The sequence below is a fragment of the Kogia breviceps genome, chromosome 17, assembly GCF_026419965.1.
Source record: "Kogia breviceps isolate mKogBre1 chromosome 17, mKogBre1 haplotype 1, whole genome shotgun sequence".
NCBI classification, from domain to species: domain Eukaryota; kingdom Metazoa; phylum Chordata; class Mammalia; order Artiodactyla; family Physeteridae; genus Kogia; species Kogia breviceps.
In genome coordinates, this window is record NC_081326.1 from 67,603,641 (window position 1) to 67,630,932 (window position 27,292).

The 27,292-nt window shown below is 45.5% G+C and overlaps 1 protein-coding gene and 1 pseudogene across 15 annotated transcripts in view; both read right to left on the bottom strand.

The window, feature by feature from the left end:
• CYRIB (CYFIP related Rac1 interactor B) overlaps nucleotides 1–27,292 on the bottom strand; it is a 156,294-nt gene that overhangs the window by 98,863 nt on the left and 30,139 nt on the right. For 12 of the 15 annotated variants that reach the window (XM_067018017.1, XM_067018020.1, XM_067018021.1 and 9 more), the window contains one exon: nucleotides 16,203–16,255. The gene's annotated coding sequence lies outside the window, so the exon portion shown is untranslated. Of the gene's footprint in view, nucleotides 1–16,067; nucleotides 16,256–27,292 lie in introns of all 15 variants that reach the window. The other 3 variants (XM_067018027.1, XM_067018022.1, XM_067018033.1) reach the window with 1 other exon arrangement.
• On the bottom strand, nucleotides 21,460–22,379 carry LOC131743807 (small ribosomal subunit protein uS2 pseudogene; annotated as a pseudogene).

Here is a 27,292-nt window from a genome sequence, read left to right on the forward strand (position 1 = left end):
TGGCTCACGGGCACAGCCTCTCCGCGGCACGTGGGATCCTCCCGGACCGAGGCACGAACCCGCGTCCCCTGCATCGGCAGGCGGACTCTCAACCACTGCGCCACCAGGGAAGCCCCTGAGCCTTCTTTTGAGCTGCTGTTGTGGATGCAAGAAGAATGAGGCCCACATACTATGGTTAACTGGTAAACCATAGGTCTTTCATGAACCAATTGATCGACAATTCCATCCAGGGTCACACTTCGGGGAACACACAGAGTCCAGGAAACAGCCTTCCCTTCCAGAGAATGAAAGACACACTACCTTATTACAATACAAAGCAACACACAACTGCCAAAGAAACTGATACAGACAAAGGGCCTGGAAAATTAAAGGGAAAGAATCATTCCTTTTGGTTTGGGGGAGTCCAAAGGGAGGGGACAGGGAGGAGATGTCCAGCCTTGTCCTGAACTTCATCAAATCACTGGGCCCCTAGTGTTGTTTGTGGACTCAATCTTGAACCCTTCACCTGGTCCTGTCTTGCCTTTGGGATCACATGCTACTCTGAATGCCTCCTGCTCGCTTGAGCTGTTCATCACGGCCATGCCTTTGAACTTTGAGCAAAGCAGGTCAGATCCCCAGCTGGGAGAGTTCTTGGGACCCGTGTTTCTTGTTTCCAGCACATAACATAATTGTAATTGTACGGTGATTCGTGTACTTCCCCGAACACTGTGAGCTCCAGCAGGGCAGAAGCCATCCTGTTTTGTCATCGCTGTGTCCCAGGGCTAGCACGGAGCTGGGCACCACGCCTGCTACAAGACATGCACTCAAACTGTTGCAGCTTGTCAAAGGGATGGCATGGGTCCAGCCTGAGTTAACCCAGGCCTAGGGCCTTTACCCTACTCTGAACCCCCAACATGGCCACAGCCCTGGAACCAGGGAATTGGATAAGCAGCTTAAGAAGGTGAGATTTAAGCCCTCCCAAAGTAGCCAAAATGATAAGGTCATTAGCTGTGTGACCCAATAGTTGAAATACAGAGCTGTAGACAGTACAATGGGGATAAGTCAAACAGGAGCTAAGAGCCTGGAAAGAGGTTAGATTCTCACAGTTTCAAATTTGGGGGCTACAGAAGAAAAGATATTACATAAGGTTAAAAAAAAAGAAAAGAAAAAGAAAAGAAAAGAGAAAACCTTTCCAAGAGAGAACCAATATGGTCCAAGTTAAGAAGAAGCTTAACTGGTTTAGCTAGCTTCCTCTCTAAAATCCTGGTGCTGATTTCACATTAGAAGACTGGTTTAAAGAGAGAGCATCCCTCCTCAGTTTTAAAGCACAGAAGAAGAGAGCGGACTGATACCATGCCCCAGCTCTGGTATTGTCTGAACCCACAGACTTGGAGAAATGTCTGTGGTGTCCATTTTAGCATTTTATTTAACATTTTTATTTAATAGGTCACTTGTATTAATGAGTGCCTGCATCAGAGTTTCTGAATTAATCACCTAATTTTAGACATGGAAAAAACCTTGGAATTGACCTTTAACTAACATTTTGCTCTTTAGAAAGTGGAGGGGCCCAAGACAGGTCCAGAGGGGGCCCACAGGAGCACAGCCCCCCAGGCCTGGACTCTGCACCCGGAGTGAGGATCACACGGGTTCCCGTCTACACTGTCAGAAAACTGCTGAGTTTGTTTCCAAAGGTTAGTCTGGATCACTGAGGCATCAACAGAGTCCTGCAAAAAAATCTCTACTAATAAGCAGTGTGTAACATTCAGTGTGGTATCTGGTGTGATATTCCAGGGTAAACAAGGTCAATTAAAACATTACTCTTATCTGGCCTTTCATTACTCACAAATCTCTTCCAAGGTAGAAAAAAAAAGTTAGGAGACATGTATGGATGGATAAAGAAACAAGAGGGGCTTCACTGGTGGCGCAGTAAAGAATCCGCCTGCCAAGGCAGTGGACACGGGTTCGAGCCCTGGACCGGGAAGATCCCACATGCTGTGGAGCAACAAAGCCCATGCACCACAACTATTGAGCCTACGCTCTAGAGCCTGCGAGACACAACTACTGAGCCCACGTGCCACAACTACTGAAGCCCGCGCGCCTAGAGCCCGTGCTCCGCAACAAGAGAAGCCACCGCATGAGAAGGCCACAAACCGCAACGAAGAGTAGACCCGGCTCGCCACAAACAGAGGAAAGCCCGCGTGCAGCAACAAAGACCCAACACAGCCAAAAATAAAATAAATAAAAATTTTTAAAAAAAAGAAAGAAGTGGAAATGCAGATTTCATGGGACTTCCCAATCACCCTTAAGTGAGGAATGATATTGTTCTTGGTAGTAATACTGAACTACTCACAGAGTTCCTATAAGTACTATTCCCTGCTGTTGTGTCTTTGCAGGTGCTGTTCCCTCTATTACAAACACCCTTCCCACCACTCCCATACTTCCCGTTCAAACTACCGACCAAGACTCCGGTCAGGCATCTCTATGGACATTGGATAAGGATTTCAACATGAATTAGTTCGTGTGTTTACCTTTCAGTAACACACAGCCCTACTTAACCTGACGGTCCTTCTAGGATGTTTCAAAAAGACTAGCAATGGTATGAGGTTTGCATAGCACCATGTCCTCCATTGAGAAAAGAGCTACAGAAATACATGGTAATGTTTTATTAATTTATTTCACCTGATTCCTTGAATTGATTTTTGATGGACGAATCAACCAACCCGAGATTAACAGACTGGTTTACTACACTCATTTCTCTTTCCAAGGCCACAAGCCAAAATAACCCCCCCCTCGATTTATAATTTTGAAAAATGTGCTTTTGCATATCGACTCCTGAATCCACTGTGGTTATCAAAAGGATGGCTGCATCTGTCAGGATGGGCCAGGTTACTCTGTGGTAACAAACAAGCCCTAATTCTCAAGCCCAATGATGACCACACCAGCCACTCTGGGACCAACACGAGGAACCCAACAACTCCATCTGTGTGGACTTTACCTGACACTCTGGATTAAGCACCTCTGTAGCTGACATCAGTTTCAAAGACATGACCCCCTCCTTTCTTTATCCAAACCACCTATAAAGCTGTCTTGTCGGGCTTCCATGCGGACTGGATGTGATCATGTTTGTTAGACACCCAGGACACTGCCTCGCTTATAGGCAGCAGTTGGGAAATGATAATGGTGGCTAGTACCCTTTGTCATTACCATTATCCCTACTCATCTTCAAATGACGACAATGAGGTTATTATTATAATTCTCATACACCAGTGGTTCCTTTACTCATCGGAACATTGGAATCACCTGGAGAGCTTAAAAACTACCAGTGCTTGTGTCCCAGCCCCAGAGTCAGTGAATTAATGCATCTAGCATGTTGCCCTGGCTTTGGAATTTTGAATGCTCCCCAGGTGATTCTAATGTGCAGACAAGTTCGAGAACCACCATCATAGAGGCAGCAAGATTCACATCTATACAGACACATATGTCCCTGTGTACACACACCAGCTGGTCTGCTCCCAGGTTCCATAAGTCCAGCCACCTTTATGACAGTGGTGTTCATATCATTCAGATCAGTGAGGTTATGAGTGGCAACAAATAGCCCCTAAATATTAACCCTGTAACAGCAAGTACGCTGGACATCGTCCAGGGTCAACTAGATGAGCCCAGCAGCCATGTTTTTCTGGTCTTTACCTGACACCGAGGCCTATGCAGTTTACCCTCAGACCTTGTTTCCTCTTTACTTTCACAAGTTTGCCAGGCCCATGGTAAATCAGAGCCAAAAAATTATACTAGTGGAGACAGATTGGGAGGACACCTGGTCAAAGGAGAGCCACCAAAAGCTACTAGTAACTGAGACTATGAGTTTGTTAATTCTCGATCCCCAAGACCCAAAACATAGTAGCCAACTGAAGAGCAATGTGGATAGGTAAATTCATTATCATCACTAATTACCTAAAAAGAAGTGAAAAGCAGACGCAGAAACTCAAAAAGTACAGCATCTAAGTTGAAAACCTTATGGGTCAAGTGTTTACCAACCAACATTTTGATTTCCCTCTCTTTGTTCCTTTCTCTCAGGATGAAATTACGTCTGCTGGGGTGCAAGTGAGATCAGGAGATCTATGAACAAAACAAGGGCCTTTCACCTGGCAGCAAAGCACAAGACATGCTCGCTGGGTGCAGGCAACAGTATGAACACAGACATTTTGCCACCAGCACACAAGCAAAAATCATCTCCTGCTCTGTTGGATGCTAAGGCTCTGCAGAGTCTGGAGAAAACTAAAAATCCAACTTGTTTGCCCTTGTTTGGGCCATTTAATTTAGGAATCACTCTGGCTTTACATAAATTCTTTACCAAAAAATGTATTCTGTGTTGTGAACACTCACGTTAACTTGGGGCCCGGGAGCAGGAAGCATTGTATACGATTACATAATAGTTACTCTATTATTTTAAAACCAAATGGAAGCCTCAGGCAGCAAAGTCAAAAGGAGAGAGAAATCATTTTTGTAAAATTATCTGAATGCAACCATCTCTCCTGATGCATTGTGAGCTAACAATGGTTCTGCTTTTCTCAGAAGCTCATTCAATTATCTGTTGCTTATCTGAACCGAGGAGAGGGGTTTTCCTCCCATTTAGACTTAGTTAAAGAAAAAAGGCAGGCAGGATTCCTCTAACAAGGCCCTGCTTATTGTGAAGGAGTCATTAGACGAAGCTCTGTAGGGTCTTTGTTAATCTATTTTCACTACATCAAAAAAAGGAGAGGAAGAAATGTGAGATCCACAGTCTCAAAACACCTTGCTTTCCTCTCCTAGGTGTGCAATTGCCAGCAAGCCACTTAACCTCTCTGAACTTGTTTGTTCACCTGTAAAATGGAAATACCTGCTTGACGAGAGCAGTATAAGTACTGAGAAAACATGTAACGTGCTCAGCCTTCAACAATGGAAACAGCCCTTCCTCTGATCGTTGCCAAACTCTCAGGAAGCTCACTAGAATGGGAGCTTTTTAAGAGAAGGGACAATGCCTTCCTTACTCATCTTTCTATACCCAGATCCTAAACGCTGCCCCTTAGAGAGCGCAACTGCTTCTTTAACATCTGTTCCATTCCTCTCCTACCAAGCAGCATCCCTCATTCATTCAGACCTCATCTCCAATTCCAGGGGTGGGTCTGGAATGGTCTAAGCCAATCAGTGTTATCCCATTTCCTCTGCCATCATGATTGGTTGAGAGACAGAGCGTGTCCTGAGACGATCCAATCCGAGGGAAGCTCAGAAATTTTGCTCAATGGCTCTGGGGAGAGATGGTAGCTCTTTCTTCCCTGGATGTAAACAAGCAAGCATGCGTTCCGAGAGGTACCGGCAGCCAGGCCGCCACACTGGGCAGCTCTCCTCTGTACCTCTTCGAGCACGTGTATTCTACGTGGTGTCTCCTGGTGCTGAACAATACAGAAGCCCTGCTGGCAGCCCTCTCACTATTATGAAGGGAGTCACCAGAGAATAGAGCCAACAGACAGAAGTGCAGAGACGAGAATCACAAAAAGAGGAAGCTGGAGCTCTGATCAAAGTGTGCCTGAAAGCTACATTACCTCTCCATTTTTTGGTTATGTGAACCATTCAACTGCTTCTATCAATTATCCAATTTGAACTGGGTTTTCTGTCCCTTGCAACTCAAAGCAGCCTAATACACCCTCTTGCAAGGCTGAATGAATCACTGAACAAAGAATCGTGCAGAAACATCATCGTTCTTCCACTGACTTAACTCAGACTTCAAGTTCCCAAGGAGCAGGAGCCCTCACTGGTCTTGATCATCCCATATCCCAGCGCCTGACAGAGTTTCTGGACCCTGGTCCTCAATAAATACTTTTCCAAATAAGTGAATGGAATGAAACCAAAGCACCTGGGGCTTCAGAACCTTCCAGAGCCCCACTCCCCAGATGTGTCTCTATCAGAGGAGCATGAAGAGGAAGCTCGTACCATTTGGAGCCATCGGATAGGCCTGAGCTCAAGTCAAAACTCCAAATGAACTTCAGTTTCCTCCCCTGTAAAATGAGACTAATAATACCCATCTTCCTGAGCAAGAAGGGCCATGTGAAAGCACTTAGGGTAGGCCATATTCAGGAAATATGTATTTCCCTCCTTCCACCCAGGTAACCCTGCTTCATACTGTGGGTTCTGACCCGGAGCTCAGAAGACAGAGTCATCACATGTACATGACGGTGGGCCGCACCCCAGATCACTCAGCAGAGCCAGCCTTGGGACAGGTAACACACACCCTGAGCCTCCCGTCCTCCAACAGAAACCCACTCCCTTTAGGAGAGGGGTCTTGGGCAGAAGGCAGATATAAATCTAGGTTGTCCAGCTTTCTGGCTATGGTGCTTCCTTTTGGCTTTGCTGGTTGCTTCCTCAAAGAGGTGTGAGACTTGTGCCATTGGCAGTATCCCAGATCTGCACATCCCTAGAGGCTGTTGATCCAACCATTTACAGTGATGCAGAACTCAGCTCAACTGTCAGCTCCAAGAGGGGCAGCAGCCTTGCTTCATTCACTGGGCTACCTCCAGCACCCACAAAACACCCAATGAAATATTTCCTGAGTACCTGAATAAAGATGAATGTGTGGATAAGCAAAGAGGGATGAAATCAAGATTCTCGAATAGAACTGTAGTAAAACCCTGTTAGTTAGTACACAGACTGCTGGTTATGCAGCAGGTGAATCAAGGACCAGGGAACGAGAGAGGGCTTCTGAGGCTGACTGGTGTGGACCAAATTCTGGTGCTAGAATTCTAGTACCGACTCCTGGGACCTCAGGCCAGTTCCTAAACTCTCTAAGCCGGTTTCTCTCTGACAAACACAACTATCAAGATTAGATATGAATTTTTAAATGCATCTGTAAAACAGGGAGAAAAGATTGAGAGAATATACACCAAAATATTAATAGCAATTAGCCCTAGGTAGTTAGATTATGGAAGGACTTTTATTCTTCTCTCTTTCTGTGCATTTTTGGATTTTCTATAATGAACATAAATTGGTGGTCTAATAAAAATAAAATGAAAATAAAAGTAGGGTGATGGCAATGAACATCTAGCCTAGAACCTATGACACAAAGTAGGAACCCAGCAAATGTTTCGTCCCCATGAACACCCTTCAGACATTCGGAAACAGCCATCATATGTCTCCTATTTCTTGTTAAGTATCTCAACTAATTTAATGTCATCCTTACATGACTTGATTTCAAGGCTCTCTTTTATCCTCCTCTCTGCAAAGGCTCCATCTGTTAAAACCCCACTCCGGGTAACATATAAACTCAGAATCACAGAATCAGCAGCAGCTCTTGTTTGCTCATTTATCTGTTAATTCATTCACTGGGTAAACACTGATTAAAAACCTACTATATTGGACATCCTTGCTTTTGCCTAACCCCCGTTCACAAACGGTTCCCAGATTTTCTCAGGGAACATCTGCCTTCCCTCATTCTCAGTTCTTGGGCTCTGAGAGGTGCAGACCCGACCCCAGCTTCTTCAAGGGGCGGACGTTTGATCCAAGGTGGCCAATCAGAGCATCTCATTCACCTGGCCACAGGGATTGGTTAGGAACGGGCACCAATCAGAGAAGACCAGCCCGAGACATTAAGACTTTTGCTGAACTGTTGGGTAAGTGGCCTTTTCTTCTCTGCTGCTAGAACTGCTGAGAGATATCTTGCCACCACAATCCAAAAAGAAATAGTAGCCAGCGCTGAGAGACGGAGAAAACCTGTGTAAAGCCTTAGCACCACCGTCTAAGCCTCCATGCCTTCAGTTCCATCCCTGGACTTTGCAGCTACATAAACCAGCAAATCCCCTTTCTGTGGGTGTGGAAGCCAGTTCAAGGTGGGGTTCTGTTACGAGGTCAAAAGAATCCTAACTTGGGCTTCCCTGGTGGCGCAGTGGTTGAGAGTCCGCCTGCCAATGCAGGGGACACAGGTTCGTGCCCCAGTCTGGGAGGATCCCACATGCTGCGGAGCGGCTGGGCCCGTGAGCCATGGCCGCTGAGCCTGCGCATCCGGAGCCTGTGCTCTGCAACAGGAGAGGCCACAGCAGTGAGAGGTCCACGTACCGCAAAGAAAAAAAAATAAAAAAGAATCCTAACTCATGAAATTTGAAATGCCGTGACATAAGCTGCATGCTGGCTATAAACAGATGAAGCGAGAGGATCCAGGCCATCTTTCTTGGCACTTGGTCTGAGGTGGAGATAGCTACAAACAGCTACAATTATTTAAAGCCAATAGAACTTTCCTGGCCGTCCAGTGGTTAAGACTCCGCACTTCCACTGCAGGGGCCATGGGTTCAATCCCTGGTTGGGGAAGCTCTGCGTGCTGCGTGGTGCGGCCAATAAATAAATAAGTAAATAATAATAACCACAAAAGGGCATTAATAAAATAAAGCCAATGAGATAATTGCTTGAACTAAATACTACACAAAGCAATGCTCAGAGCAATGGGGGCACAGAGAGGAGGAGTCAGGGCAGGCCTCCTGCAAGAAATATCATTTCAACTTCCTCTGTACCTTCATTTAGGCAGTGCAGATAGAATTACTGTTTGGGGAAGTCAACACTGTTGATACACAGTCATCTCACAGTAAACTAAAACCACTACATCCCACATTGCAGGATGGCCAATGATACTTAAAGCACTGAAGGGTGCTCTCTGGATGAGCCCACAAAACAGCAACAGCCGAGAGCAGGGTCAAACAGCCCTGCCTTGCAAGAACTTCAGCCCAATGTTACAGATGATGTTACACTCTTAAATAATATTCAGGTCAGGTTTTGTGATTTTGATTCCATGAACATAAGTTTTCACTCCAGTTTTCCTGCCCATTTGGATTACTGTTGATCAAATCACAAAAACATCACAACAGGGGCTTCCCTGGTGGCACAGTGGTTGAGGACCTGCCTGCCAACGCAGGGAACACGGGTTCGAGCCCTGGTCTGGGAGGATCCCACATGCTGCGGAGCAACTAGGCCCGTGCGCCACAACTACTGAGCCTGCCCTCTAGAGCCCGTGCGCCACAACGAAGAGTAGCCCCCGCTCGCCACAACTAGAGAAAAGCCCGTGCTCAGCAGCAAAGACCCAATGCAGCCAAAAATAAATTAAATAAATTAAAACAAAAACAAAAAAACAAAAACATCACAACAGCCCTCTCAAGACGAATAACCTATTTACTGAATTTATTACCAAATGATGAGAGAGAGAGAGAGAGAGAGCAAGCCTATAAAACGTATCATGATGGGCTAGAAATGTGGCTGATTGCTGAAAACAACAAGGGCAACAATGAAAGCACCTCTGGGAACATCTATTTTGCTAAGAAAGGCCCTGAAGGTCGCTCTTTTTAAGTGAACAGAGCCAGTGTCTCTTAGATCTTTGATGATGTGAACTCAACAGGAGAGTTGTGAAGAAAAAATAAGTCAGAAAAGGAGGACAGCACAGGACAAATTCTCCTTGCCTTTGTGGTTTCTAAACACATCAGCGATTCATATGGTCCAGAAACACAGCTCCAACTTTCCAGAGCAAAGAATCTTAGAGCTGGAAAAATTAACACAGATAGAACACTTCCATGTGGTCTCAAGAGAGATTCCAGGGATTAATGGCAGGAGGGAGAGAGGCTTGAGATGCCTTGCAGATAACTGGGATTGCTAAGAAGCAGCTTCGTTCCCTCTGTTCACAAAGCACGTTTAAGATTGCTGTTGAATTCTACTTCTTCTCCTTGCATGCCACATGACTTCCCACAAAGACTTTGCCTCCCCTCTTCCTGAAAGTGGGATTATTGTTTACCACACACTGACCAGGCCACTACTAGAGCCCAGGAAGAGTCAGACAATGGAGAGACCCACGGCGTATGACAACACGGGCAAGTGCCTGGTACTTGGCATGTGCTCAGTAAATGCTGGGGACCAGCAACCCCATGGAGACCTGCCAATCTCCCCCCAAAATAAGAGGGGTTTGGGTTGAAAGCTCCCAAAGTGAAGGTTTTGTTAATTAGTTTGTTTTTAACAACAACAAAAATATCATATGCTTATGCCTGAAAAAAAAATTTTTTTTTTTGGTTGCTCTGTGTGGCGTGTGGGATCTTAGTTCCCCTACCAGGGATCGAACCTGTGCCCTTGGCAGTGAAAGCGCAGAGTCCTAACCACTGGACCGCCAGGGAACTCCGTAAAATTTTTTTTTTAAACTGGATATACAGTAAGACATCCTCCATCCACCACAGACCCACCACTGCCTCAGCTTTTCCTCAAAAGTTAAACAGGGGGGCTTCCCTGGTGGTGCAGTGGTTAAGAATCCGCCTGCCAGTGCAGGGGACACAGGTTCGAGCCCTGGTCTGGGAAGATCCCACATGCCGCAGAGAAACTAAGCCCATGCGCCACAACTACTGAGGCTGCGCTCTAGAGCCCGCGAGCCACAACTACTGAAGCCATGTGCCACAACTACTGAAGCCCACGTGCCTAGAGCCTGTGCTCTGCTATAAGAGAAGCCACAATGGGCTTCCCTGGTGGCACAGTGGTTGAGAGTCCGCCTGTCGATGCAGGGGACACGGGTTCGTGCCCCGGTCCGGGAAGATCCCACATGCCACAGAGCGGCTGGGCCCATGAGCCGTGGCCACTGAGCCTGCGCGTCCGAAGCCTGTGCTCTGCAATGGGAGAGGCCACAACAGTGAGAGGTAAGAGAGAGAAGCCACGACAATGAGAAGTCTGCACACCGCAACAAAAGACCCAACACAGCCAAAAATTAATTAATTAATTAATTAATAATAAAAAAGAACACATCCTGGAATAAATGGATAAAGAAAAATGTGATCTATTATACATATGTATATAATGAACTATTATTCAGCAATAAAAAAGAAGGAAATCTTGTCATCTGCCACAACATGGATGGACCCTGAGGGCATTACGCTAAGTGACATAAGTCAGAGAGAGACAAATACCATATTATCTCACTTCTATGTGGACTCTAAAAAACAAACAAACAAACAAATCCCTAATCATAGATGCAGAGAACAGATTGCTGGTTGCCAGAATTGGGGTTTGGGGAGTTGGAAATATGGGTAAAGGGGGTCAAATGTACAAATTTCCTGTTCTAAAGTACATAAATCATGGGGATGTAAGTACAGTGTGGTGACTATAGTTAATAATACTACAGTCCATATTTGAAAGTTGCTAAGAGAATAGATCTGCAAAGTCCTCAGCACAAGAAGAAAAAATGTTGTAACTATGTATGGTGATGCATATTAACTAGACTCACTGTGGTGATCATTTCACATTATATCCAAATAGGGGATCATTACGTTGTACACCTGAAGCAAACATAGTATTATATGTCAACTATAAAGAACATCTCAATTAAAAAAAAAAAAAAGAATGGGTACTTCTCTGGTGGCGCAGTGGTTAAGACTCTGTCTGCCAGTGCAGGGGACACGGGTTCAATCCCTGGTCCAGGAAGATCCCACATGCCACGGAGCAACTAAGCCCGTGCGCCACAACTACTGAGCCTGCGCTCTAGAGCCTGCGAGCCATAACTAGTGAGCCTGAGCACCTAGAGCCATGCTCCGCAACGAGAAGCCACCGCAATGAGAAGCCCGCGCACCGCAAGGAAGAGCAGCCCCCGCTCGCCACAACTAGAGAAAGCCCGTGTGCGGCAACGAAGACCTAATGCAGCCAAAAATAAAATACATAAATTTACATATATTGAAAAAAAGAATGCATCCTGGAGATGATTCCTTCTTAGTATATACAACCTACTATTTTAATCAGTGGCCCAGTATTCTCCTATAAGGATATACCATAATCCCTTCAATCAATCCTCTCCTGACATACATTTATTTCAGTTGCTTCCAGGGTCTTGCTATTTCAAACAATGCTGCAGTGAACATACATTACACACATCTTCACACACATGTGTAACTACAGGAAAGATGAGATTTATAAGATAAAACCCTTGAAGTGGAATTGCGGGGTCAAAGAGTACTTGCACTTAAAATGTTGGCAGATGGTGCTGAATGGCCTTCAAAGCGCTTGGACTCACTTTCATTCTCACCAACAGTTGTCATAAGGATGCCAGTCTCTCCACACACATTCACAAGATGTTTTCTTGTTTCTTAAATTCAAGGGAAGAAAGCGGGGGCAGAGCTCCACTCTTGTCCCACTGTCTCTTCCTGACCCTGTGATTACACATGATACTACTACTTCCTGAAAATTCTGCCCCTTGGATGCACAACCCAGAGATCAGAGCTTAAAACAGAATGAATGTCAGACCCACTGGTTTCCTGAGCTGGCTCAGACTGGCTCCAAAGAGCCAACCTCGCACATCTCTTCCCAAGGCCATGTTCACTGACATTATGTCGGTAGCTTGAACTTGATCGTGGTGGAAGTATTTATACCATAGACATCGGTAAATGCTACAGTCAGGGCTTCTTTTCTTTCCCCCAGAGAGACCTTTGTCAAACATCAGCCCATCAATTCATACTATAGTGGAAACTGAGGCTCTGCTACTCTTCTTTGAACATTTCTGCCCTCAATAGGGTCACAAGTTCTTGGAACCTAAGGACTGGAGGAGATCTGAAGAGACAGCTGATTATTCTGTCTTCTAATGATGCCTCTCCCCTAGTCCCTGTGCTGAGACCTAAGTAGTACCCTCTCCTTCTCTCCTTCATGCCTCTCTACCATATTCCCATCTCTTTATCACTTAGTGCTTATTCTTGATGATTTTCTACAGTGTAGTAATTGCAAACACAGACTCTAGGCTACACTAGACAACCGGGGGTCAAATCCCAGCTCCATCATTACCAGCTCCGTGACTTTGGGCAAGTGGCTTGAACTATTACACCTCAGTTTCTTCATCTGTAAAATACAGATGATAATGATAATGCCTTCCTTATAATTTTGTTCTCAAGATTAAATGAGTTAATGCAAGGACACAGAACAGTGTCTGGCACATATTAAGGACTTAACAAATGTAAACTGTTATTATTATCTTCCAGTTCACTAATTATCTCTTTCACTATGTCTAGTCTGTCAGCCCTTGTTAGGTTTTAATTTCAATGACTCTTTTTCATTTCCATGTGGCAGCTTTTCAAATCAACCTATTCTTTTTCCATCTTTCATTACATTTTTGAATCATATTTAGTCATTTGAAAATATACTGGCTTGGGACTTCCCTGGTGGCACAGTGGTTAAGAATCTGCCTGCCAATGCAGGGGACACAGGTTCGATCCCTGGTCTGGGAAGATCCCACATGCCACAGAGCAACTAAGCCCATGTGCCGCAACTACTGAGCCTGCACTCTATAGCCCACGAGCCACAACTACTGAGCCCACATGCCACAACTACTGAAGCCTGTGCACCTAGAACCTGTGCTCTGCAACAAGAGCAGCCACCAAAATGAGAAGCTCGTGCACCGCAACGAAGAGTAGCCCCCACTCTCCACAACTAGAGAAAGCCTGCGCTCAGCAACGAAGACTGAACGTAGCCAAAAATAAATAAATTTTAAAAAATAATAGTTAAAATGAAAAAATGATACTTTAAAAAATATATGTATACTATCTTCTAGTCTCTTTTAGATGGTTCTATTACTTTCAACTCAAAGTCATTCATTTCCTGAGTAGTCCATATGATTTAATTGTGAACTCATCCTAGGGTTCTTTCTGTAAGAGTCCTGTTAGGTCTGGGTTGTTGAATCACTCCTTGTGCAGTGATTGTGTGTTTGTGTTAGGGATTCCCACAGTAGGCAGCCAGTTTTTATATTAATTTCTCAGCGTGAGGAGTTCTCATATCTCACGACAATAACCATATAGATTCCACAACCACATATGGTACAGCCCCAGGTTTTTCATTTCTTGCTGGTGACTTTTTTCCACTCAAAACAAGCTTCCTCTCTGTTTCTCCAGACAGTGGAGTTTTTCTAGCCCCTTTTCATGAAGACGTGTAATGTTTAATGCTCCTGGGCACTCAAGTCCACCTTGGACCCAGGTCTCATTTCTAGACCCACTGTGGTCTTAAAACCTTAACTCCCAGACTCTACAGCCTCCATCCGGGTGCAAAAGCCCCATAAGCTGTCATGCTTTCAGCTCACATAACCATCTGGCTTAGATTTCTCTCTTCATTTGTGACACTTGTGGACTTCCCTTTCTGATGAGCTCCCCTAGATACAGGTGTTGTATTTCAGTCAACTCTGTGCTCCTATCAGGAAGGAGTCACACAAGTCAGTCTGCCATGTTGCCAGAAGTGTTCCAGATCACCAAGTCTAATACACCCACTTACCCAGGCTGGAGTTCTGTCCACATTACAACTGCCTCTTACTCAAGGGTTAGCCTCTAAAGTCTACTTGTAATATGAAAGCGGAAGGGCATCCAAATTCCCCTTGAACATCCCATAACGAAGCCTCATCATGGAGACGGACAAACCATCTCTCATTAAGTGCAACACAGCCAGTTTTTTCTTCAGCACCGGATTGGGTTTCTTAGGTGGAGCATAAGGAGAAATAGCCGGCTTGGATTTCGGGGCCATGTTGTATGATAATTAAAATCTATAAATATGAGAAACACATCCACTAGCACAAGATGCTCACCCCCTAAAAAGCCATCAGAACAAAGACCAACAGAAGGGACAGCAGATCTGTGTCTCCCATTCAGCCCGCTCCAAGAGAGATGTCCGCTTGGTGGAAAGACAGGGTCACCCACGCTATTTAAAGTGCGATTTTTACCTCTATTTTGTTTTTGTTTGTTTGTTTTATTTATTTTATTTTTGGCCGCATTGGGTCTTCACTGCTCCGTGTGGGCTTGCTCTAGTTGCAGCGAGTGCAGTGAGCGGAGGCCACTCTTCGTTGCGGTGTGTGGGCTCTAGGTGCACGGGCTTCAGGAGTTGTAGCACGCGGGCTCAGTAGTTGTGGCTCGCGGGCTCTAGAGCGTAAACTCAGTAGCTGTGGCACATGGGCTTTGTTGCTCCGCGGCATGTGGGATCTTCCCGGACCAGGGCTTAAACCCGTGTCCCCGCATTGGCAGGCGGATTCTTAACCACTGAGCCACCAGGGAAGCCCTCTATTTTGTTTCTGTGGAGCAAGTATATATGGATCTGGATAGGATAGAAGCAGGAACCTATGCTATGATCGACATGATCTGACTTCTATAAGTCAGAATAGTGGCTATCTCCAGGGGCAGTGCTAACAGCAAAGGGGCATGAGGGAACTTATGTGATGGGAATACCATGTATCCTGATCTGAGTGGCGGCTCGATGAGTGTAACACGTTAAAAATTCATCAAGATGTATGATTAAGATGTGTGCATTCTATGGGTATGACTGAATCATTCTGCTGTACACCTGTAACTAACACATCATTGTTAATCAACTATACTCCAATATAAAATTAAAATTTTTTAAAAAGATGTGCATTATGCAGTCTGTAAGTCATACCCCAACTAAAGTAAGTTAAAGGTATGCAGGAGAGACTGCTGGATAACATTCTACCAGTTCTGTCTCCATGCTATGGCTAAACCTCTCCAGAGACTGGACAGTCAAATGGAGGGCAGTGAGGGTACCAGGAAGCTTAGGGAAAGGGCAGAAAAGGGAAGTGCCCTTTTGCGGGTAGAGGGCACCCAGGCTCACAGAATTGGTTTTCTGTGAGGGGCCTTACAAGAGCAGCAAGTTTACAGTGGTTAAGAGCACTAGTTCTCGAGCCAGACTGCTGCGTGGGAACACTGAATCGACCCCCGCAATGGACTGTGTGTGTCCGTCCCCCCCGCAATATTCATATGTTGGAACCTAACCCCCCATATGATGGTATCTGGAGGTGGGGCCTCTGGGAAGTGATTAATTAGGCCATGAGGACGCAGCCCTCATGGATGGGATTAGTACCCTTATAAAAAAGACCTCAGAAAGCTCTCTTGCCCCTTTCACCATGTGAAGTTATAACACAAAGAACCAGGAAGTGGGCCTCACCAGACACCGAACGTGCCAGCACCTTGATCTTGGATTTCCCAGACACCAGCACTGTGAGAATTAAATTTCTGTTGTATATATGCCACCCAGTCTATGGTACTCTGTTACAGCAGCTTGAACGGACTAAGACAACCCCTTACCAGTGGAATGAACTTGGGCAAGGTTACTTCTCTTCTTTGAACCTCAACTTTCTAGGGCTGTTGCGAAGCTTAAGATAATTCAAATGAAGCTCTTAGTTCTGAAGCCAGGTGGTCAAATCCAGCTCTGTTACTTACCAACTTGGTAACCTTGAACGAATTACTCAAACTCCAGGCCTCAGTTTCTTCCCCTGTAAAACAGAGTTAGAGCAAGGATTAAGCAAGTCACAAGTTTCCAGCACACAAAAAAGCCTCCAGTAAATCCTAACCACTGTTGTTTTTTTCCTGTACCAGGAATAACAACCCAGTATAGCATTTCTATCCAATAGCATTTCAATCCAAATAACATTTCTCCCGACCATTATAGTTTACAGAGCATGTTTCACAAACGTTTTTCTCATTTAATGTTCAAAATAGTCTTGTGTATTACAAATAAAGAAATGAAGATTCCAAAAAAAAGGAAATGGAGATTCAGAGATGTCAAGTAACTTGCTGAAGGTTGCACAGCAAGTAAAGAGCAAACCCAAATCAAACTCCTCTGATGGAGGCACAGTTTGGCTGGACTGCATTGTCCCAGGGACATAGAAGGTGGGGCCTGGCTGTCCTTTCAGACTCAGAATTCTAAGATAAAAGATGCTGGAACTCTGGGGTACCTCAGCAAGTCTTGGTCTCAGCAAAACACTCAGCTCAACTTGAGTTTGAACTGGTCTTAGTCATTCTACCCCTGAATCGCTTCCTGCTTTAGGTTTCTACACCGCAGAGAAAGGAAAACAAACATGTACATTACACCATCCTTGTCACTCTCAAAATCTCTCAGTGACAAATACTTATGAATCAAAGGGAGTCTTCATAAAACCATAGTTAAACAATATCCCATTCGAACCCATTCACCAGCATTTAGTGTGAAGATAGGAGCAAGATCTGCAGTGTCTAGACGCTCTTATTATTGCCTGGAAGAATGCCCTCTTCTGGCCTTAATTTTGATTAAATCTTCAGCTGCCTTAGTGTTTTCTCTTTGCTTTTCATCGGGGGCTGAGACTACCGGAAGCCACTTAACCAGCCTCACTTTATTCACAAAAGGTTTGGGGACCCTTCCTAATTGTCGTGGGAGAACATTATCAGCCAATGATGTCAACCACTCCTGCTACTTTGCCAGCAATCCTCCTGTTCACCAGTACAGGTTTTCTTTCTGTTGCTGCCTGAGTGTGGCTTAAAATTCTCTTTTAAAGAAAAATCACAAAACTGCCCAGTGGCCAAAGAAAAGGGGGATTTCATTTAAGAACCATTTAAACATACTCACAAGCTAAGACCTCACATGTGTGCACACGCTCCATACTCTGTGCGTATGCGCGTGCACACACCACACAACACACACGCACACACAGATGCCCAGAGACATGATGACAATTCTGACTCCACTCGCTATGTCTTGCAGCTACATAAAGGACTTTTTTCTCTTTCCTTCTGATTCTTTGACCAGATTTACAAAACAGAAAACAGGACAAGCTGTTTACTTGGGAAAAATTTTAGGGTCCTGGGTGAAAGTCCTAGAAATTGGAAAAAAGCATACTAACTCACTCTCACAAAACTTTTTTTAAAGAACTATTTTTACTTTATTTTATTTTATTTTTTTGGCTGCGTTGGGTCTTTGTTGCTGCACACGGGCTTTTCTCTGGTTGCGGTGAGTGGGGGCTACTCGTTGCGGTGCGCGGGCTTCTCATTGCAGTGGCTTCTTTTGTTGCGAAGCACGGGCTCTAGATGTGCAGGCTTCAGTAGTTGTGGCACGTGGGCTCAGTAGTTGTGGCTCACGGGCTCTAGAGCACAGGCTCAGTAGTTGTGGCACAGGGGCTTAGCTGCTCCACGGCATGTGGGATCTTCCCGGACCAGGGCTTGAACCCGTGTCCCCTGCATTGGCAGGTGGATTCTTAACCACTGTGCCACCAGGGAAGCCCCCAAAACTCTTTGTTTGGTTTTATTTTAAGAACATGAAGAGTAAGCTGGTCTTTGCATCACTTAGAGACAAACCCAGGAGATAGAGTATGTCTCCCCTAGAAGGAAAGTGTTCATCTCAAAACAAGGGTGACTTTCTTTCACTTCCTCTATATGGGCAGAGAGAACCAGGACCATGACTCCAGAAACTGGATCTGATCTTGTCTCCTTTTTAGACTCATAGCATGGGCTCTAGTCCCGTCTCGGTCTCCCAGAGCTGTGTGACTTTGGTCAAGTCACTGAACCTCTCTGAGCTCCTGCAGCCGCTGCTGTCAAGTGAGGACACTCATTCATTCAAGAACTATCTACTGAGCACCTACGATGTACCAAGCATGTGGCCATGGGAATAATTCCAGGAATTAAACCATCCCAGCCACAAAGGGCTCTCATCGATTAGTGGGGCAGTTACAGGCTGACATGCAATTACAATGGAGTAACAAGAAGTATTACAACAGGGGTGAGTACAGGTGCTGGGCAATCACAGGAAAGGGAATTTAATTAATTCAGCAGGGGATGGAAAGTGATGGGTATAAGACTTCCCCAGGGAGGTGTTATCTAAGCTGAGAACTAAAAGACAAGTTCGAATTTGCCCGACCGAGGGGATCCAAGCAGAATTGGCAGCACTTGCAAAGGCCCACAGACCAAACTGCTGGTTTACAAGGTCAAGCACGAGAGGTAGGAAGAGAGACATAGGATATGTAGACCTGGATATGTAGGCAGGTGGGCTTGCCAGGGTAACTTGCCTGGACTAGATGACCTCCCAGGGTCCCTCCCAGTCCTAAGGGCTAATTCTGTGGTCTTCTGAGAGCCCAGATCCTCCTCTTTTCCCGATAGCCCTTTCACCAGCACGGCCAAGTCCCTGAGTCCACTCCAGGGCACAAGGAAAGTCCCAAGCATCTCACATGGGCCCTCCTCCTTCCTCTTTCTTTTCCCTTTGAGAGTGACTAGGCAGTGACTCAAGGAGGGAACTGTCCTCTACTTGTCATTTGTTTCTAAAACAATACACCCAGGGCTCACATAGACAGTCAGTCATTTGACCACCCTTCTCCCACCCAGTCCCTGACCTAGCTGAAGAAACACTGGAATTATCTGTGTCCCTGTCTGTCTGCTCCAGGACACGTCAAGCTTCCTGAGGGCTCACACTCTGTTTTGGTCATATCCTGGTGTCCCTAGCACCTGGTATTCTTCCTAACTTACAGTAGGTCCTCAAAAACACATGCAGAACCAAAGGATTTCCTCTCTCTGCAAATGAGCATCCATCCAGAGGTGCCCCAGACAACAGCTCTGTCTGAGGCCAGAGCGGGAAACCCAGAGACCCAGGGAGGTGCCAGCTCGACACTCGTCCGCCAGGGCTCTCTAAGCCACTCCAGGTGCTCAGCAAAGCCCCATCGGAAAACTAACAGCCCCCCTTATTTACCAGTGAAGAACCTCAGGTCCGAAAGAATGATATGACTTGCCCAAGGTCTCTAAGCAAATGCAATATAATGTTTTTAAAAGGGGGACAACGTTCTTAAATGGAAGGCTATCTAGTCACACCTACCAGAAACACTGCTTATTTTAGGGGACACTGCTTAATGTTGGCAGGTCTAACGGAATCTTTCCTTTACCTGACCGCCAACTACACCACACTTTCACAACTCCTGGGATTTTCTAGGCAGGACTAAAAGTTCCCACTGAAACAAATCTATTTATGAAGGTGACTAAAAAAATGTTCAGGGATTGAATATGTTCTTGGATTGTGGATCATTTTCTAGGTTAAATCTCTATTATGGGATCTCAGGCTATAAGAACTTTTAAAGAAAAGTTGAGCTCACCAAACCACTTAGTTCCCTCTTGTTTTTTTAATGTTTTGACATTAACTTTACTGTGACAGCAAACACGACTTTTAAGGAGGCCATTTCGACCTATATAACCCCTCCATCAAAAGAATTCCTCATAATTCCTGGGTTCTCTTAAAGTTTTTATTCACAGATCTATACTGTGTACATACATATGTATTTCATTTAAAGGAATTTCCTTTAGTGTAGAAGTTCCTTAGAGTACTTTTTTCTTAAAAAACAAAAAACAAAAAACACTTAGTATGCAAGTCACTGGCATGATTTTTCTGAAACCACCCCAGAGCAAAACCCAGGTGAGAAATTAAGTGCACCTGGAAATTCTGGGTCTGAGACACTGAGGGTGACATTTTCTAGCCTGCTTCATTTAATCATTATTCTGACACTTCCCATATCCCAGTTAATAGGAAACAAAGGAAAGCAGGTGTTTCACTTATATCCACCTGGCACAGCAAACTCCCAAAGTTTGCAATAGTTGCTTATTGCTGAAGAGTTTAAGGCAATATTTTTCTGCCAGTGAAATAACATCTCAAACAGCCCAGCATAGTGGCTCTCACCCCGCCTCAACCAGAGCCCACAGTGGAGGGAGGAAAACCTTTAAAACTACTGCCGCCGAATCCCAAGCCTGCACAATTAAACAGACTCTCTAAGGATGAAACCCCAGCACTACCGTTTTCCAAAGGTCCCCAGGTGATTGTACGGTGCAAACAGGGCTGTGAAGCACGGACCTAGGATAACTCATTAGTCAGAGGAAGCCCATGGGAAATCTTATCTGGAAGTGAAAAACGCATCGTAATTAAACAAAACAGCAGATGTAAAAGTTAAAAGTACCTAACAGGGCCTGTTACCCAGAAGACAATAAATGTTAATTAAACAAAAAAATAATAACTCAAATAGTTACTCCTTCTCCTCAGTAAATTCATCTTGTAATTTTATTGGCTTGCTTATCACATGCTGTTTTTTCTTAGCCATGATTCATTCTATCCCTGTTAATAAAATTAGAAACGCATACCCATAATCCTGTTCAATTACACAAGCTCTGTAGTATTTCCAACAACCCTTAATCACTTATTTAATAAAACTTGCCCCCAGAACAGTGGCTAATACATACTAAATACTCAACAAATGTTAGCTATTTATAAGAATTCATGATAATCCTTATAACTTCGGTTGAAACTTATTTTATACTATCTGGAGGACTTAGCAAGAACGTAAAGAAGTTACATGGGCAATATTTAACAAACTTATAAAAACAGACTTTTAAGCACATCAATTCTTTCTATACATTTGTGAAAAAAATATTAAATGTGATCACTGCACAGGTAGCTAACTTATCTTGCACGTTCAAGGGGGCCCTGCAAAAGTAACTTGTGAACACTCAGCAATTTCCACAGCCACTTGAAAATGCTAACAGTGCAATTAGTTCAAAGTGGTCTCTTAATCCGACTTTTCCCTACCACTGCCTCCCTGACCTTGAATTAGGAAGGCGATTTTTCTTTTTTTCTTTTCTTTTAGAAACTGTTTATTTTCCGTCAACCTATTTCCATTTTAAGAGTTCGTGGAAGAACAGTTTAAGACCACTCAGCGGCCCGAGCAGTGGGAGCTGCAGACCAGTGTTCAGTGGCAGGTGAGCACTCCGGGCTTCGGCGCAGAGCTGCTGAACAGGCGCAGAGGGCACGTGCACACCTTCGGACCCGTCCGCCACCTCCGGCTGAGCAGCAGGGAACTCAGGAGCTGGAACGGTCCGTTCACCCTGAAATTCCTCCTTGGTCACAGCCTTCTCAGCTTCCGCCTGCTCTTCCTTTTCAATCTCTTCAGGATCTCTGTAGAAGCAGAGATCAGGCACGACCTCCCAGGGGTGTTCGCGAGACTCGGTACCACGCATGCGCAGAGCTTCCCGGGCAAGCGTCCACATCAGACCCGCTGAGTGAGCTCCTTTGTTGTTGCATGGGATGGCAATGTCCACATACCACAGAGGACAGCCTGTGTTACACAGAGCAATGGTAGGCAGGTTAACGTAAGAGGCCTCTGGGAGAGGCTGGTGGTCAGCCCTGGGATCAGTAACCACCGGAAGTCTTGGCTCCCGGAAGGCTGCCTGGATCTGCTTAGTGAAGGTTCCGGGAGTGAAGCGGCTAGCAATAGGAGGAGCTCCAGTGGCAGCAGCAAACTTCAGCACAGCTCGCTGGCCAGTATTCCTGGAGGACATGACACTGACATCAGCTGGGTTTTCAATGGCAACAGTGGCACGCGCTGCCAACAGAAGCTTCTCCCAGGTTCTCTTCAGATTTATGAGGTAGATGCCATCACTTTTCCTTTTGTAGGTGTACTGTTCCATTTGGAAGCCAAGGTTGGTGCCACCTAAGTGGGGTCCTGCTGCAAGGAATTTCAGGACATCCTCCTCCTTCATTTGCAGGACATCAAGGGCTCCGGACATTGTGAAAGTTTCCCTTTAAGTTACGACGGGAATCCAGAACAAAGCCGTATGGACCCTTATCTGGCGCGGAAAGGAAGGAAGGCGATTTTTCTATATGTTCACATTACCCTTCAGTTCTAACTAAGAAACCAAAAATCTGTTTTAAAAATATATATATAATTTCTTAATCAGGATGAGGAGGTCTTATTTAGAACATTTCCAAACTTTTTTTATTTTTTTTCGGTAGGCGGGCCTCTCACTGTTGCGGCCTCTCCCGTTGTGGAGCACAGGCTCCGGACACGCAGGCTCAGCGGCCACGGCTCACGGGCCCAGCCGCTCTGTGGCATGTGGGATCTTCCCGGACCGGGGCACGAACCTGCGTCCCCTGCATCGGCAGGCGGACTCCCAACCACTGCGCCACCAGGGAAGGGAAGCCCTTTCCAAACCTCTTGTTGCCCTGCTGGGATGAATTACGCCAGTCCGCAAGTGTCTCAGGTTGTGCTAGCAGAAGAGGCATTCAGCAGCTGGGCTGGAAGATCTGCTGTGTTCGGTTCAGGATTCACACTGTTATCGGGAGACCCTTCCATAGCTCACACCTGAGCACGCTACCCTTTGCTTCTCTTTGCCTTCTATCTCCAAACATCTGCCATTTCATGTTTTAAGTCAACATACATGCAAAAATAATCATGACGTGCCCTTCTTTATATGCATATTACATGTCAATAACAAGCACTATTGGTCTGAATGTTTATGTCCCCCCCCCAATTCCAATGTTGGTATCCTAAGCCCTCAATGTGATGGTATTAGGAGGTGGGGCCTTTGGGAGGTCATGGGCGTAGAACCCTCACGAATGGGATTAGTGCCCTTATAAGGGAGACACCAGACAGCTCCCTCACTCCTTCTGTCATGGGTGGAGGGCCCTTAACCAACCATGCTAGCACCCGGATCTCAGATTTTCAGCCTCCAGAACAGTGAGAAATAAATGTCTGTTGTTTATAAGCTCCCAGTCTGTGGCATTTTGTTATAGCAGCCTTGACAACTAAAACAACGAAGTCGAAAGTGAACACACATGGGCCTTTGGCTAGTAATAACTTGGTTTGCTCAATAAGAATGTCATGACTGACTGTCACATGCCAGGCAGCTCCAAAGGTGCCAGAGAGATGGACACGAGGACAGAGTTCCCATCTTCAAGGATCTCAGGCTCCAAGGAGAGTGTGGATTGGCTACCATGACACAGTGTGACTCTGACCCAAGGGCAACAAGGAAATGCAAAGGATAGGGTCACCGGGCAGCCCTAAATATTTAGAACCAGAAATTAAGAAAGAAAAATAAATAAGCACATAGATAAATGGTTGTCGACAATGTTAAGCTAACTACTGCAGCTTTCATCAATCACACCACCCTCTCGACGCCCATCACCTAAACTTATGCCACACTAAATCCTATGCCACTTTGTATTATCTGACAACACAGGGTTGCCACAAATCTTTACTTGTAAAAAACGCAGTATCTTCAAAGCACAATAAAACAAGGTATGCATGTAGTCGAGCTTCTTTTATTCACATACTGTCTTCCCTGAGGTGGTAACCCTCTAAGTGGAAGGACTCTGACCTGACTCCAGAGCTCACCTTTCTCCCAAATCCAGGGCCTGAGATTTGGGGAGATACTGCTATTGTACTCAGCTGTTCTCTTTCAAAGATAATACTCAGCAATAACGTTTATTATCATTTCCCTCTACATCCCTCCTCTCCTGGAACAATGAGCCATTTTCAGGGTCGAATTCTGAAGCAGGATAAAATCCAAAACATAGTTTCTACATGTTGCTTAACCATTCTCCTTGCACAGGCTGATTTCAGCTGAAGATGTATACACATCTTACACTTTTTTCCAGAGTATCATGATCTACTGCTTATATATTTTACAATATTTTTAATGAAGCTGTAGTATTTGCAACTCTATGTCCAGGTAATAAATTTGCCTTTAACCTTAAAAAAAAAATCCCTCATTTAGGAGGAGTGGAGACGCTACATAGTAGAGTGCTTACATGTTGGTAAATGTTCAAAATATTTTAAAGCTTTAACCAATTATTTCTTTAAACTAATAACATTAATTATTACTGTGTACTTTAATAAGTGGTCTGGAGGACTTCCCTGGTGGCACAGTGGATAAGACTCCATGCTCCCAATGAAGGGGGCCTGGGTCCGATCTCTGGTCAGGGAACTAGATCCCACATGCATGCCGCAACTAAGAGTTCACATGCCACAACTAAGGAGCCCTGGAGCCACACTAAGGAGCCCGCCTGCTGCAACTAAGAGCCGGTGCAATGAAATAAATAAATAAATATTTTTAAAATAAATAAAAATAAGTGGTCTTTCTTTTTCTTTTTATGCTGCAGCTCAGCACACCACTGAGTTAAGAAATCTAACAAGAAGGTGAAGAAGGCAGACACAGAGAACAGACTTGTGGTTGCCAAGAGGGAGGGAGGGAGGAAGTGATGGATTGGGAGTTTGGGATTAGCAGATGCTAACTCATATAGAGAATGGATAAAAAACAAGGTCCTACTGTATAGCACAGGAACTATATTCAATATCCTGTGATACACCATAATGGAAAAGGATATGAAAAAGAATATATATATATGTATAACTGAGTCACTGCTGTACAGCAGAAATTAACACAACATTGTAAACCAACTGTACTTCAACAATTAAAATAAATAAATAAAGAAAGAAGGTGAACAAGGAAGGAAAAGACCTCTTGGGAATTGAACAGCCAGACTTAACACCCTCTCAGGAAAACCTCAATCCTGTGGGCTAACCCTAGCCCTACCCTTTTCAAACTGGAGAAGAGGAAAGAAGCTCATTAATGAGAAGCAAGGGACTTCCCTGGTTGCGCAGTGGTTAAGAATCTGCCTGCCAATGCAGGGGACACGGGTTTGAGCCCTGGTCCAGGAAGATCCCACATGCCGCGGAGAAACTAAGCCCGCGCACCACAACTACTGAGCCTGCGAGCCACAACTACTGAGCCTGCACGCCACAACTACTGAAGCCTGCGCGCCTAGAGGCCATACTCTGCAACAAGAGAAGCCACTGCAATGAGAAGCCCGCGCAGGGCAACGAAGAGTAGCCCCCGCTCACCACAACTAGAGAAAGCCCACGTGCAGCAATGAAGACCCAACACAGCCAAAAATAAATAAACTAAATAAATTTATTTAAAAAAAAAAAAAAAAAAACAGAGAAGCAAGGTAAAGATGTTGTTTCTGAACCAGAAGGGAACCGATTATCAAACACTTTGTCAGTGTAGGGCTGTGTTACCTTTAAAGACATATCACAGTTTACTTGAAAAGGTGACATTGGTGGAGCTAGAGAATATTATTGAGGGTATCTGGTCTAACTGCTTGGTTTTACAGGTGAGAGAATCTGAAGCAAGGAAGGAAAGGAACATGCCTGTGGTGAGGACAGCAGGATCCCAGCAGAGTCAGAACCATCTCCCAAGATTCCCAACTCCTAACTACCCGGGACTGATCACTGAGTTTCTGCACGCTTCCAAACTCCTTCACCTGGTTAACTGCATCCCAGACGTGCACTCTCAGCCCGGGTGTACCCCACTTCAGAGAGGCTTCAGGGTACACCGCACCTGATGCTCCCCTTTCTAAGAGCCCGCTTCCCATTTTACCTGAATGATGCGGCCACTCAATCAGCTAGCTCCCCCCCAAACTTTCAGCAGCTTTTTGTTCATCTCTGTGTCCTGGACCTGAGCACAGGCGTGATATCTACAGGGACACTGTGCAGTAAACAGAGTAACTGACTCATCTCAGGTTGCCTGGGAATTTTCCAGCTTTAACAAAGCAAGTCCCAAGTCTCAGGAAACCCCTCAGTCTCAGGCAAATCAGGACAGCCGGGGACGCTAATAGTGGATGCCAACAGGGTGAGACGGCCCGCTCCCCACGTCCCCTCCTCTAACCGTCCTCGGCCATACATGCCAGGCCCGGAGCCCTGTCTGTGCCATTCAGTGACTCTAGCTCAGCACTATCTGATAGAACTTTCTGCAGTGCTGAAGATGTTCTATACCTACATTGTCCAATACCACAGCACCAGACCCATGTGGCTACGGAGCAGCTGAGCTCTGGCTAAGTGTAACTGAGTTTTTAATTATGTTTAATTTTTATTAATTTCTATTTAAATAGCCCCACGTGGCCAGCAGCCACCGTATGGAACAGCTCAGCTCTGATTTTACATAATTGGAACTACAGTCCATCTCTGTGCACAGAAATGAGCTTTGAAGTCAGACCGACCTTGGTTCGAATCCTGACTCAAGTCATTTGCAAATGTGCCACAACTCCTTGGGGTGGCTTGTTTCTCCCTCTGTAATCCTTGCAAATTTACTATGACACAATGTTCAGAAAGTGGCTGGCCCTAGTAGAACTTCAAGAACTAGGATTTCTCTAGAAGCAGAGAAACCAAATCTATGTAAAAATGCTAGAAAAATCTGATTCTGAACTCAAGAGTGCAAGAGCATCCTCCAACACCCCTGTCAGGTTCGAATTCAGATTCTAAACTGCCACGGCTGTCCTACTTGATTTCTGTCCCAGGCCTGTGGCTGGCTGTCACTGAGTCCCACTGGGGCAGCAGGCACTGGGTACTGGGAGATACTGTGCTAGGTCACCTGAGAGTGGCCCTACACAGTCCCAGGGGTAGGGATCCAGGCTCTTCCCAGAACAGGGAGGAAGCAGTGCCCAGAGGAAGCCCAGGTGCCCCAGAGGGCTCACGTGCGCCCCAGGCCAGCTGCTGGCGCCCAGGGGCTCGGGGCTCACTGGGGACATCCGCGTCCTGCACGTCTACGGAGAACGCCAGCCCTGCTGCCTCTCGGAAGGGTCGGGACGCAGTAATGAGCTGGGAACCAGGAGCAGTGGCGAAGCCCCTGAGGCATCTGGTTTCTGGAACCTCTCCCCGGCCCTAAGGAATCCATCCGCTTGGCAGGAATGGGCGGCA